Here is a 13,487-nt window from a genome sequence, read left to right as displayed (position 1 = left end):
CATACATCCTCATATAAAAATAAAATATAATTTGCTGTTTCATAATATTATAAGCTTATAAGTTAAATACAGAAAGTTTTTTTAAAGTGAGCTCAAGCGAAGACTGACACGCAATAACTGGAAAAACCTTGGTATTACACAGAATTGAAAATTAATATTAGAAACTGTTTTAGTTTTAATTTGATCTCAAGAGTATTTTATACCATTTAATTCCAATTCTACAATAATGCAACGTCATAGTGTGTGGCGAACTGTAAATATGATTTTATATTTTAAGCCAAGTTACTAATGACATATTTGTAACACTTCTATTATTCATGACTAATTCAAGTTATGAAAAATAAAAATTTACAGACATTCGTTATTCGTTTTCATCGTCTAATAAACATTTGATTAGATATTATTAACTACAAGCATTTTCCACGAAACAAAGCTGCAGAGACTGATAATACTCGGGTTTTTATGTAACAAGATTTCATACAATGTTGAACATGCAGCCCAAACCAAGTGCAGGTAAAACAACGTAACAACTTCTCGGTCAGATTTCCCTAAGGGCGCTTTACTCGTAAATCTCAACTGGGGTTTTTGCGTAAACCTATATCCTGTAGGTAATATTAAACTGTAAATTATAAAAGCGTTTCTATAGATTTTAAGTTATTAAAATACCTTGATATTGATAAAAAAATATTTTAAGATGCATATTTATGTAGCTATTATATATTTAATTTTACTAATTCAGTAACGTGTTTGGCCCGAACATATACCACATTATAAAAGGTATATAACTAGAATTATGTGCTAATATTAAAAATGTGTATCTACTTTGAGGATTTGCACATCTTCAAATAATTGCTGGTGTTTTTTTTTAAATGATATAATATATGGGATGTACAGAGATTTAAAGGAAAACTACCATATTCTTGAATATCCTGAGATAGTATTTAATTACAGAGGCAACTTTCAAGTCAATTTTGTTTGTAAAAACAAATGTAAAACAGCAAAAGAGAGACAACAGACTTTATCAATGTCCATATTTTAATTGGTCTGCGCTCTCCCATGCATCATTAAATTTACAAATAGAACTATATAGTTTATAATATAACTATCTGAGCAGAACGTACACGCACTTTAATAGCGCTCTCCCATGCACCATTACATTTAAAAATAGAACTATAAATAATTTATAATATAACTATCTGAGTAGAACGTACACGCACTTTAATAGCGCTCTTCCATGCATCATTAAATTTACAAATAGAACTATAAATAATTTATAATACAACTATCTGAGTAGAACGTACACGCACTTTGATAGCGCTCTTCCATGCATCATTAAATTTACAAATAGAACTATATAATTTATAATATAACTATCTGAGTAGAACGTACATGCACTTTAAATTGACAAATATTTTATTATTTATACAATCCCAAATTATTCATTTATGTTTGCCTCATGTGTTAATAAACGTTTTATTAACGTTTATGTACAAAGCAATTACTATCAACTAATTTAAAAGTCCTAATTTTTCAAACAACTAATTTTAATTAAAAAACCTCACATGGAACCGATTTGGTGTATGTCATTTCCACTTTATAGGTTTTTACAGTTTTTTTATTATCGTGTAAATAAAGGCAAATAACAAGCAATTTAGATGATAAAAAAATGGTAACCCTTTCAAAATATGTAAATTTGACGATAGGCATGCCCATCTATGATTGTGGCTCAATATTTTTGCAGCGTAGTTATAAAAAGTATATTTCAGCAACTATTTATTCTGTTTAATTAGCATGTAACTTAATGCATTTATATACAGGAACTTATTTTATGAGGTGGCATGTCTATCAGTTACATTTGAGTGAGAGCTATTTTAGTCTATCACTTAGTAGACAGACAAAGTTTCACGTTTGTCTGCCGGAGAGGTAGAAGTATTATTTCTGCAAGGTTTATCAGTTACATTTGCGTGAGAGCTATTTTAGTCTATCACTTAGTAGACAGACAAAGTTTCACGTTTGTCTGCCGGAGAGGTAGAAGTATTATTTCTGCAAGGTTTATCAGTTACATTTGAAAGAGAGCTATTTTAGTCTATCACTTAGTAGACAGACAAAGTTTCACGTTTGTCTGCCGGAGAGGTAGAAGTATTATTTCTGCAAGGTTTATCAGTTTGTCTACTGGAAATCTCAAGATAAAATTTGCTCATAGAACCTCAGCGAAGCCAGATTCGTAACACGTTGTGTGGTGTGTTAATACCTTGTATTATTTTTGCGTTTTAAACGTAACCTTTTATAATCGAGGTTTAACTCTTTAATGAATAAGGATCATAATGAATCTAAAAATTATTACATAGCCATTTTCCGAACACGTCTGTCAACTTGATTGTTGAGTTTAGCTTCAGTTCACCTTCCTTTTATTGCAGTGTCTGGTTTCTGACCCTGACTCTGATTTGACTCCTGGAATCTGAAGTCTTGTTCATCAGAAGAGATCCAAAGGAAGTCAGCGACGAAAAAGCTCAAAATAAACCTTTACATAGATTTAGCATTATAGACATCTACAGGTAAGTGAAGTGGCAGTCTTATTGCCTCTTCAGATACACAATTGAGTGCACTACGATGTTTCTGATACGATCTCTAAGCACGGTGGAGTAATCGCGTATCCTACACACGTAGCTCTGGTAGAAAGGGTTGAATCATTCCTCATCACCGACTTTCTTTGGATCTCTTCATACGAATACATCTCCCCACATTTCAGAAGTCAAGTCTGACACAGCGGCAGTTACCAGACGCTTCAAATAAAAGGAAGGTGAAGTGGAACTAAACTCAACATTCAAATTGAATCAATCCTTCCTACCATAGCTACGTTATGTCTGTCATCTCATCTCATTGCATTTCAATTTACCAGGGAAAATTTATACTAACCGAAAATAATATTGAATATCATTAATCAAATTACTCATTTTCTGCTAGTCAGACTATATTTAAAATACATTTATCAATATTACCATATAAATTTTATTTATTTGCAGTATATTAAGACTACTTTAGATACCGATTACAAATACTAATACTATTATTCTATTAATATGTTTTCATAATTTGATATTTTTGAATGCCAATAACACCAGTACTACTGTAGAAAATTGTCTATTAAGCTACACTAATCAATTTTAATCACATTTGCACTTTATAAACCAAATAAAACTGTCCAGTTTAAACGGTTTTTAAATAATATTACACGTATTATGATTATTATAATAAGACGTTTATCGGAAGTTTTTAAATTGTCAGAATAAGGTGTATCTATAAATGTAAGTTAGATGATTACCAGTAAGAAAAGATATGAAATAATATTCTTAAATACTAATGATATTCCTTTGCCTTGAGTTGGTTTACACAATAGGCAATAAATTGATTTTAGGACTTTTAGATGTTAAACTGTCAATAATTCATGAAATGTTGTACAGGCTGTCCAAACAAAGTGCAGGCAAAAAATCTCAACTGAGGCGTCAAATTTAAGTTCAAATTGTAATAATAATTATGAAATTGTGTAGTGGTTCCTTTTCAAATTAACACTCTTAATACCATTTTAAGGTTATCTTAATTGAATACACTAATATTGCAATTAATTATATTACGCAAAATTATTATTCTATAATATTGTGGTTTCAAAGATGTTGATTATTATGACGTGATTATTAATATGTCTGATGCTTATGGAGGAAATGGAGGAAAGATTAAGCATACTTGTTAATTTTTATTTGTTTACTTTAAAATTTCTCATTACAAAGACCAGATGTAGCCACTTTTTGAACAAGGTAAGTTTCGGAGACCTACTATATAGAGGTTGATATATTGATTGCTTGATAGAGGGAACAGGCAAGCTCAGCTTACAGTAGATAAATTAAACCTCACATGAATTAAAATGGCCAGCTGTGGAAGCTTTCTGACAGTAGTAGGCTTCCCACTGTTAAGGGTTTACATATTTTTCTTGATACTATATCGTTAAACTACGTGCTAAATTACTAGGGTTTATAAAATCTGGAAAAGTCGACCGTGATAATAAATTTGAATATTGAGTTTAGCTCCAGGCTACCAGAAAACAGGTATTTTACATCACAATACAATCAATGTTCTTCCTGGAACATAAAACTGAATCTCAACCTTCCCCTATATGTGTGGTTTAGACTTGCTTTAACACATGTTACTTCTAAACATCTGTTCACCTCGATTTTTAATAGTTTTATACGTAATAGGCAGGGGACATATCTTTCACATCGCAATACAGTCGATATTATCCCCGGAACATAAAACTGAATCGCACCCTGCATCTCCACTTTTGTTTTTGTCATACTTAACCACATGTTAGAAATAAATTAAAATGCCCTCCGCTGTATATCAGTTTGTATTATTTAGGCAGGACAACGTGTGTTTCAAACCACTGCTTTAAACTAATTTATATGCTGAAATATTTTACATTAAAAATCGATGTTTCATTTATAGTTTTAAAACAATATTACAAATATTTTATGAAGCATATGCGATGCTATATACGATGAAGCCTCTGGTTTCTGCTCTCGGACACTTTAAAGTTATTGTGCGCTGGAATGTAATTATAACTTCAAATTTACATGTATTTTCCAAAACATAATATTTGCACTATAAAAGAAAATATATTCCTGCAACGTTGGGATTATTTCAATTAGTCTTCTTGTATTTACTTCAAAATTATATGAGAACTATTTATATATTTAAATGTACTGCATTCTTGAATGCCAATGCAACATTCCATGATATAATGTCATGTAAATTCTGTTTGTACAGTTACAGTTATTTGGTTAATATACCCTATATTGCTTGACAGTTATAGACAAACAATGGTAATGTGTGTTGATTTGCAGCGATATTCCAACTTATACCATGCTAATACAGTGATAGAAAACTAAATATACCAAATGTTACTGGATAATGATAGCCAACCAATTCTATTGTGGGTTGTTGCACAGCGATATTGAAACCTATACTATGGTAATTTAGTGTTAATAAACACTAAATTAAATTAACTCTACACTGTGTTATTGGACAGTGATAGTCAACCAAATGTAATGTGGGCTTATACAGCGTGTTTAAAAAGTATGGGTACGGCTTAATATTTTAAAAACCATAGGAGATAACATCTATAAACTTTGCACAGTGTCATATGACTATGTAAATTATTTTTTCTTCCTATTACTGTGACATGCAAACCATGGGGGGACGGCCCACAGAGGAAAACATAGAAATCTTAAATTGAAGCATGGGTCGAGTGACACCTCATTTGAAAGAGCTCACTTAGTAGAGTTAAATGCCGCAAACCGCATCTCAAAAGGTTTATCCAATCAGAAATGGCGGGTTGTTTTAGGTACACATTGTGAAGTACATTATGCGCTGCCATTTCTGACTGGATCGTCGTATTCTGATGCGGTAGGCGGCGTTTCACTCTACTACCCAATGTGTTTTCACTGACTTTTATTAATTAGCAAATTATGTCAAAAATTTAATACACAATAAATAAAACTAAAAAACATCGGTACCTATGTATTGTGTTTTATTTATTGTGTTATAAATTTATGACATAATTTGCTAATTAATAAAAGTCAGCAAAAATCTTTCCGCTTTGTTGTTCATAAAATAAAATCTCTGGGGACTAAACAGAACGGCCCAAAGTCTATCAGAGATAATGACACATCATCGGTTACTGAAAGTGAAGCCATAAACGTGAAGCAATGAAGGAGCCCATACGTCGTTCTCCAGCTGAGAATTCTTCACCTGACATTAGTCGGAACGATGTCCAGACAGAAAATGGTCAGTTTCATTTTTCTAAGTAACCTTTTACTAAATAATACCAGAAAGAAATTAGCTGTGGTATTATGCGCTGTACCAACAAAAGATAAAATAAATATGTTGTTGTTTTATATTGGTTGTCAATCTTGCCATAGTGAAAAATAAACTACATAAAGTCGTACTATTTTAAAGCAATAGTGATAGTACAGTTTTTGGTACATTTTATGTATGAGGCAGCTTAGACAATGCAGTTTCTTCCGACACTTCATTATTAGCTCTGAAAAGTCTTACTTTACTTTACGAAGGAGGGTTTTATTATTTTAAAAAGACATTCGTTTCTCATATTATTTTATCGCACATTATCTAGTTTATTATATGTTCTAACCGCAATATATTACCTACAACATCTAGTAAACTTTTTGGTGTTGCATCAAGGTATTTAAAAAATTTAAATACAAACTAGGAATATGCATTAGGCTTTCTGTTTTTGATGTACTTACAATATTATATTGAGTGAGAAGTATTTACATAAACAATTTAATAATATACATAGGACTATATTAGTTTTAATATTTAAAATGAAGGAGTATGAATTCAATAGTATATTTGTTGATTTATATTTCAAACACTTTAACTTTGAATAAATGTCAATAATTTATTATATGCGTGTATATATATATATATATATATATATATATATATATATATATATATATATATATATATATATATATATATATATATATATACAAGCAGACCCGACAGACGTTGTCCTGTACACGTTATAAGAATTTAATTATAGTTAATTAAAATTACAGTATAGTATCGGAACTGGCCAACAGAATTTAATTTATCTAAAATACTAAATAAGTATTCCGTATAGGGCTGAAGTATAATAAGTGGCCACCATTACAATCGAATTATAAATATTTCTGAATAGCCTATCTAAACTACTAAAATGACAAACTGAATTAGATTATAGCTATTTAAAGGCTGAATTATAATAAGCGGCCAACATCGCAATCAAATTATTGATATTTCTAATTAGCCTATCTAAACTACCGAATTTTATTATCTTTATATTTCTTGTGTGCGTGTGTATGGAGCTGAACTCCTCCTAATTGGGTGGACCATCTTGGAATGTTTTACATTGTATCCAGCAGAATGCGCTACGATCACAGTTTCAAATGTTTTCTATTTTAATTCCACGTTTACCTGACAGTTTGTGCTCCTATCAAATATGTGTGTTGCTTTGTAACATTGTGTAATTATTGTGTGAGTGCTAATTGTAATAATACATTAATAGAGATTGAAGATGTTTGAAGTACATAAAAAACTATAGTCATGCATTGAAGTTATTGAACTAATTTTGAAAATTTATTGAACGAAGTGAGTATATTGGTCGCATAACCTAAGTAGCATACAAATCAAAAGGTTGTTTTTCTATGTGTGAATAACTATTGTTAACAGTTTGGTCACATAAGTTCAATTTAAGTAGCATATAAATCACATGATTGAATAACTATTCGTCCTCTTCCACGAAGACGTGGCATTTTTCTGTAAAAATAAAATTCTGTATAATAGTACACAATGAATATGAGTAACTTATTCAATATGTAATTTTAATTAAGTAACTTCTAGATAAAAATGTATAAAAACATAGACTACAGTATCTAAAATACTAAAGAAGTATTCCCTATAGGTCTGAAGTACAATAAATGGCCACCATCACAATCAAACTATTGATATTTCTAATTAGTCTATCTAAACTACCGAATTACATTATAATTATTTAAAATTACAGTATAGTATCGGAACTGGCCAACAGAATTTAATTTATCTAATAAACTAAATAAGTATTCCCTATAGGTCTGAAGTACAATAAGTGGCCAACATCACAATCGAATTATTGATATATCTGAATAGCCTATCTAAAGTACTAAAATGACGATCCAAATTAGATTATAGTTATTTAAAGGGAGAAGTATAATAAGCGGCCACCATCTCAATCGAATTGATATTTCTGAATAGCCTATCTAAACTACTAAAATGAAGATCCGAATTAGATTATAGTTATTTAAAGGCTGAAGTATATATATATATAATATACTAAATAAGTATTCCCTATAGGTCTGAAGTACAATAAGTGGCCACCATCACATTCAAATTATTGATATATCTGAATAGCCTATCTAAACTACTAAAATGACGATCCAAATTATAGTTATTTAAAGGCTGAAGTATAATAAGCAGCCACCATCTCAATCGAATTATTGATATTTCTGATTAGCCTATCTAAACTACTGAATTTCATTATAGATATTTAAAATTACAGTATAGTATCAGAACTGGCCAACAGAATTTAATTTAAAACCAATTCCTACATTATTAACAATAGTTATTGACACATGTGATTCTCTATTAATTTAATATTACAATTAGCACTCACACAATAATTACACGATGATACAAAACAGCACACAAATTTGATAGCAGCACAAACTGTCGGGAAAACCTGGAATTAAAATAGAAAAACATTTGAAACTGCGATCGTAGCGCATTCTGCTGGATCCAATTTAAAACATACCAAGATAAAAAACAATTTATTTATAAACCAAAAATTAACTGATCAATCACTGCACACTTAATATTTACCAATTTCAGTTAAAAGTGTATTTTACTAAAACTTCCAATTTTATATCTGGATAACCTCTATTGATATTCCTGATTAGCCTAATCTAAACTACCGAATTTCATTATAGTTATTTAAAATTACAGTATAGTATCAGAACTGGCCAACAGAATTTAATTTAAAACCAATTCCTACACTATTAACAATAGTTATTCACACATGTGATTTGTATGCTACTTAATTTGAACTTATCTGACCAATTTTGACTGCAGATTAAAAATGTAAATTACAACAAATTATTTGAAATCCATTAGTTTAAAACTTGATTATCTAAAATGTCAACAATAGTTATTCACACATAGAAACACAACATTTTGATTTGTATGCTACTTAGGTTATTTGAGGTAATGCGACCAATAATCTCTATTAATGTACTATTACAATTTTAGCACTCACACAATAATTACACAATGTTTTATTTTTTATTTTCTTCCTTTTGCCTGTTGGCTGGCCTTTATAAACTTATAACGCGGCCACGTAGTACACTTTTTATAACTGTATTCTATTATATTTTAATGTTATTTGCCGTATTTACTTTTGAAACATGAACCTTACAAAACAACACACACACATTGATAGCAGCACAAACTGTCGGGAAAACCTGGAATTAAAATAGAAAAACATTTGAAACTCCGATCGTAGCGCATTCTTCCAAGATCAACACTTAATAATTTACTAAGAATTTCACTTAAAAGCTAAAACTTCCAATTTTATATCTGGATAATCTCTATCCTCCAAAGTGAGTACAGAATATATTGAAATAAGAAGTGGTGTTATTTTTATATGTTTATGCTTACTCTATGCTTTCAAGACTATAATTGATTAAACGTATGGCTGTGTTGTAATATTATAATGTTTACATAGAACAACTGGTGAAAATTTAACTTTGCAATCTGCATTAGACTACTGATCAAGCACTTAATAATAACGTAATCTAAATGTAAACAAATGTTTCTGCCTCTTTGGTGAACTTCAGCTGAAAATATTCACAGCTGTTAAGTATCAGTTCACTTTGTATTACGTGTCGTAGCACAGTCTGTCGGATCCAATATAAAACACTCCAACATCAACAATTTAAAATTAAAAATTTAATTAAATTTGACCGAATAAATAACTATAATGAAATTCAGTAGTTTGGATAGGCTATTCAGAAATATCAATAATTCTATTGTGATGGTGGCTGCTTATTATACTTCAGCCTTTAAATTACTATAATCCAATTCGGATAGTAGTTTGGATAGGCTATTCAGAAATATCAATAATTCGTTGTGATGGAGGCCACTTAGTATACTTCAGCCCTATTGGAAAACCATCTTATTTGTTTATGTACACTCCTGAAGGATTAACAAAAAATATTGTACATTCAATAGCATTACGATAAATTAAGTTGTAAATTAAAAAAATATACTTGTTATAAAATTAGTAATTTAAAATTACAGTATAATGTCGGAACTGGCCAACAGAATTTAATTTAAAACCAATTCCTACACTATTAACAATAAGTAGTTATTCACACATGTGATTTGTATGCTACTTAATTTGAACTTATGTGACCAATTCTGACTGCAGATTAAAAAATGTAAATTACAACAAATTATTTTAAATCCAATTAGTTTAAAACTTGATTATCTAAACTGTTAACAATATTCACACATAGAAACACAACCTTTTGATTTGTATGCTACTTAGGTTATTTGAGGTATGCGACCAATATACTCACTTCAATGTGCAAAATGAGTTCAATAACTTTAATAAATAAGTATAGTTTTTTATGCACTTTAAACATCTTCAATCTCTATTAATGTATTATAACAATTAGCACTCACACAATAATTACAGAATGTTACAAAACAACACACAAATTTGATAGCAGCACAATATGTCGGGAAAACCTGGATTTAAAATAGAAAAACATTATGGCTGTGTTGTAATATTAGACCTATAATGTTTACGTAGAACAATTGGTGAAACTTCATCTTTGCAATCTGCATTACACTACTGATCAGGCACTTTACAAATTTAAAATATTAACTTTCTAAATTTTAAATGTGAACAAATGTTTCTGCCTCTTTGATGAACTTCAGCTGAAAATATTCAAAGCTGTTAAGTATCAGTTCACTTTGTATTACGTGTCGTTCGTGGCGCAGTCTGGCGGATCCAATGTCAAACACTCCACCATCAACAACAATTTATTATTAAAAAATTAATTAAATAATTAAAATTAAACTATTAAAACTTGATCGAATTATGAATCTAAACCATTCTCGGATCCAACTGAAGACACACAAAAAGTTTCATTAAAATCGGTCCACCCGTTTAGGAGGAGTTTAGGACCATACACACGCACACAAGAAATATATATATATATATATATATATATAAAAGATAAAGATATTTATTTATATATTGTGTAAAAGTTGTAACAGCTATTCGAATATATAAATGTATTTAAAAGAAAACTTTGATTACTACGTAACTATCAACTATTGATTCCAAAGTATGAAACTAGTCGGTAAAAAATAATCTCGAAAAATAAATAGGTCTACTTACTCTCGATGCTGCGTTCAAAGATTCTTTATAATTTACTATAGAAAAGTATATTACTATATAAGATCTATTTTACTTGAAAAATTAATCTCGTAACCATATTCCCACATCATGTAAATTAGTTTCTTTTCTTTGCGCAAAGAAACTAAGTATACTTAATAAACGTTCATTACAATCTTTACAGAGTTCACAGTTAAATGGAAAGTAGTTACTAACAAACTAAAACTTTATGTGGGAAGTGTGGGTGTTGTGGTTTTAAAGGGTAGGAGGGAAGGATGAGATCGGTTCCACTCGACGCCTGGGGGAAGTGACCATCTGTAGGAATCCACAATATTTCTAAGAATTCTGAACGTACATTTTGTGGAGTTGCAAAATATTGTACCGAAATTGCTGTTTTTATATTAAAAATCCTCTTGGAACACCAACATTATGTTATTTCACATGAGGTTTATTCAGTTATATAGAAACATTAGAAACAGTGAAGAAATCAGCTAATAAAAACGCTCTGTGAGTGGCACTCAAACTCTGGAAAAGCGAACGTTTCAAGCCTAGACAGATTAATATTGTTATCCTTAGTTACGTTCACTTCTGGATGAGTGGTTTACATCTGTAATGTGTTTACACATAAACACATTAAAAACTAATCGGCTTATCCGATCCATCACCAACACTCTGTGCACTCAGCTACATGTTGTGCCGCTTATTTTTCTATATGTCTAGTCACACTTAAAGGTTAGTTTTTTGTATTAAAATATTTATTATGAATAGTTTAAGATAGGTTACTGTGATTTATAAAACATAATAAGGGGATAATAAAGGGGATCGGCCTCTCCTTAAAAAAAAAACTAACCTAGGCATATTTCCCTGAATTTTAACAAATGTTTCTTGAATTTGTTGTGCTACGTAGCTAGTTAGTTGCTTTATGTTATTATATAGGTCTTGTGATGCACTTTTCAATTAATAATATGCATAGTTATTGTGTGTGTAATTGGCAATTATATTGTTTGTAAGTTACAGAATAAATTCTATCTTTTTATTGGCATGCATTATTAATTACAGCTTTTCAATTTGTTCCTGACCCATCATCTACTAACTCTAGCACGAATGCTGACATTTTTGAAAGCTCTGGTTTATGTATTACTCTTCTAAAAATACATTCAATTTTTGTACCAGCAGTAAATGATCATAGTTGTCATTTTGTTAAGGACTTGGACAAACCGACTTTCAGAATTCCGATGAGAAGTATACCAACTGAAATTGATTTAAACATTCGGGAAATAATTTGAGGACGACTATTATATGTACCAAAGATATACCCTTCACAGATAGGGTGCCGTTAGAGTAGGTGTTGAATATTTAAATAAAATATATATATTTTATTCAGTTTATGTAATCTCAAGTGTTTTCCCACTTTGGATACATCTTGAGAATATTGAAATTAATTGAGTTATAAAGTAGTAAAAATTGGTTCTAATATAATGGCAGTACCAAGCCAATATATATGGTGTTGGTGGATTTTAGGGATGGACCATTAACTGCATTAGGTATTGAACAATGCTATTGTTACACAACTCTAAAACCCCCGATAACGAGTCTGGAACAAGAGCTTACAACTGTTAATTGTTTTAATTAAATGTCCATTAGAAATTTTTTTCAATTTTTTGTATTTGATATTCTTTAATATTCTATTTAGATGTTAAATCGTGTCAAGCATTGATGCTATTACAGCTCAAAATCTGGGAACTAAGAGCAAATTTATACTGTATAAGCATACAATCTGGTTCTTGAAATCGATATAGAAATTATTCCTAAGGCATAAACTGATTATCAGTTGCTCTAATCTTCCTGGAGGTCCAAATAGTAGCGAAAGGGTTATAATACTAAACTAAGAGTTTTTTATATACAGTACTGATACTGTGGAGAGAGTTTTCTAAATAGGCTAAGTTAAACATGTTTTTCATAACCGCAAAATTATAGTCAGATAATTTTAATTACCAAAATAAATGGGTTCTTGATACTACTTATAAGGTTTAACTAACCACAGCAAAGCAGTAATTCCAAATCTTTCTTTCAATAAAACATTTTCTTAGTTTATCTCCACTTCTATTACAATCAAAATTTAAATTTCAAAATTAAAGATTTTTATTCTATAAAATAATACTAATCTAATGTTTTAAGCATTTAGATTTAATCCAAGAATTGGTTACAGGACAAATTGTCTTCCACACGCTTTTTCAAGAAAGGTCTTCAAATAAATTTCATCTATATCCAAAGTGTCTTCAAGATTATTATTTTACCTAAAATTGAACTTTTACCTTAGATTTAAATAAAATAAAACCTTTCTAAATTCAAAACAAAACATATAGACTTCTTCTTTTTATAAGCGAAGCCAAAAACTTCGTTGAAACATTTTCGTTCCACTTATTCCATT

Source organism: Homalodisca vitripennis, chromosome 6 (genome assembly GCF_021130785.1).
Source record: "Homalodisca vitripennis isolate AUS2020 chromosome 6, UT_GWSS_2.1, whole genome shotgun sequence".
Lineage (NCBI taxonomy): Eukaryota > Metazoa > Arthropoda > Insecta > Hemiptera > Cicadellidae > Homalodisca > Homalodisca vitripennis.
Note: the sequence above shows the minus strand (reverse complement) of the source record.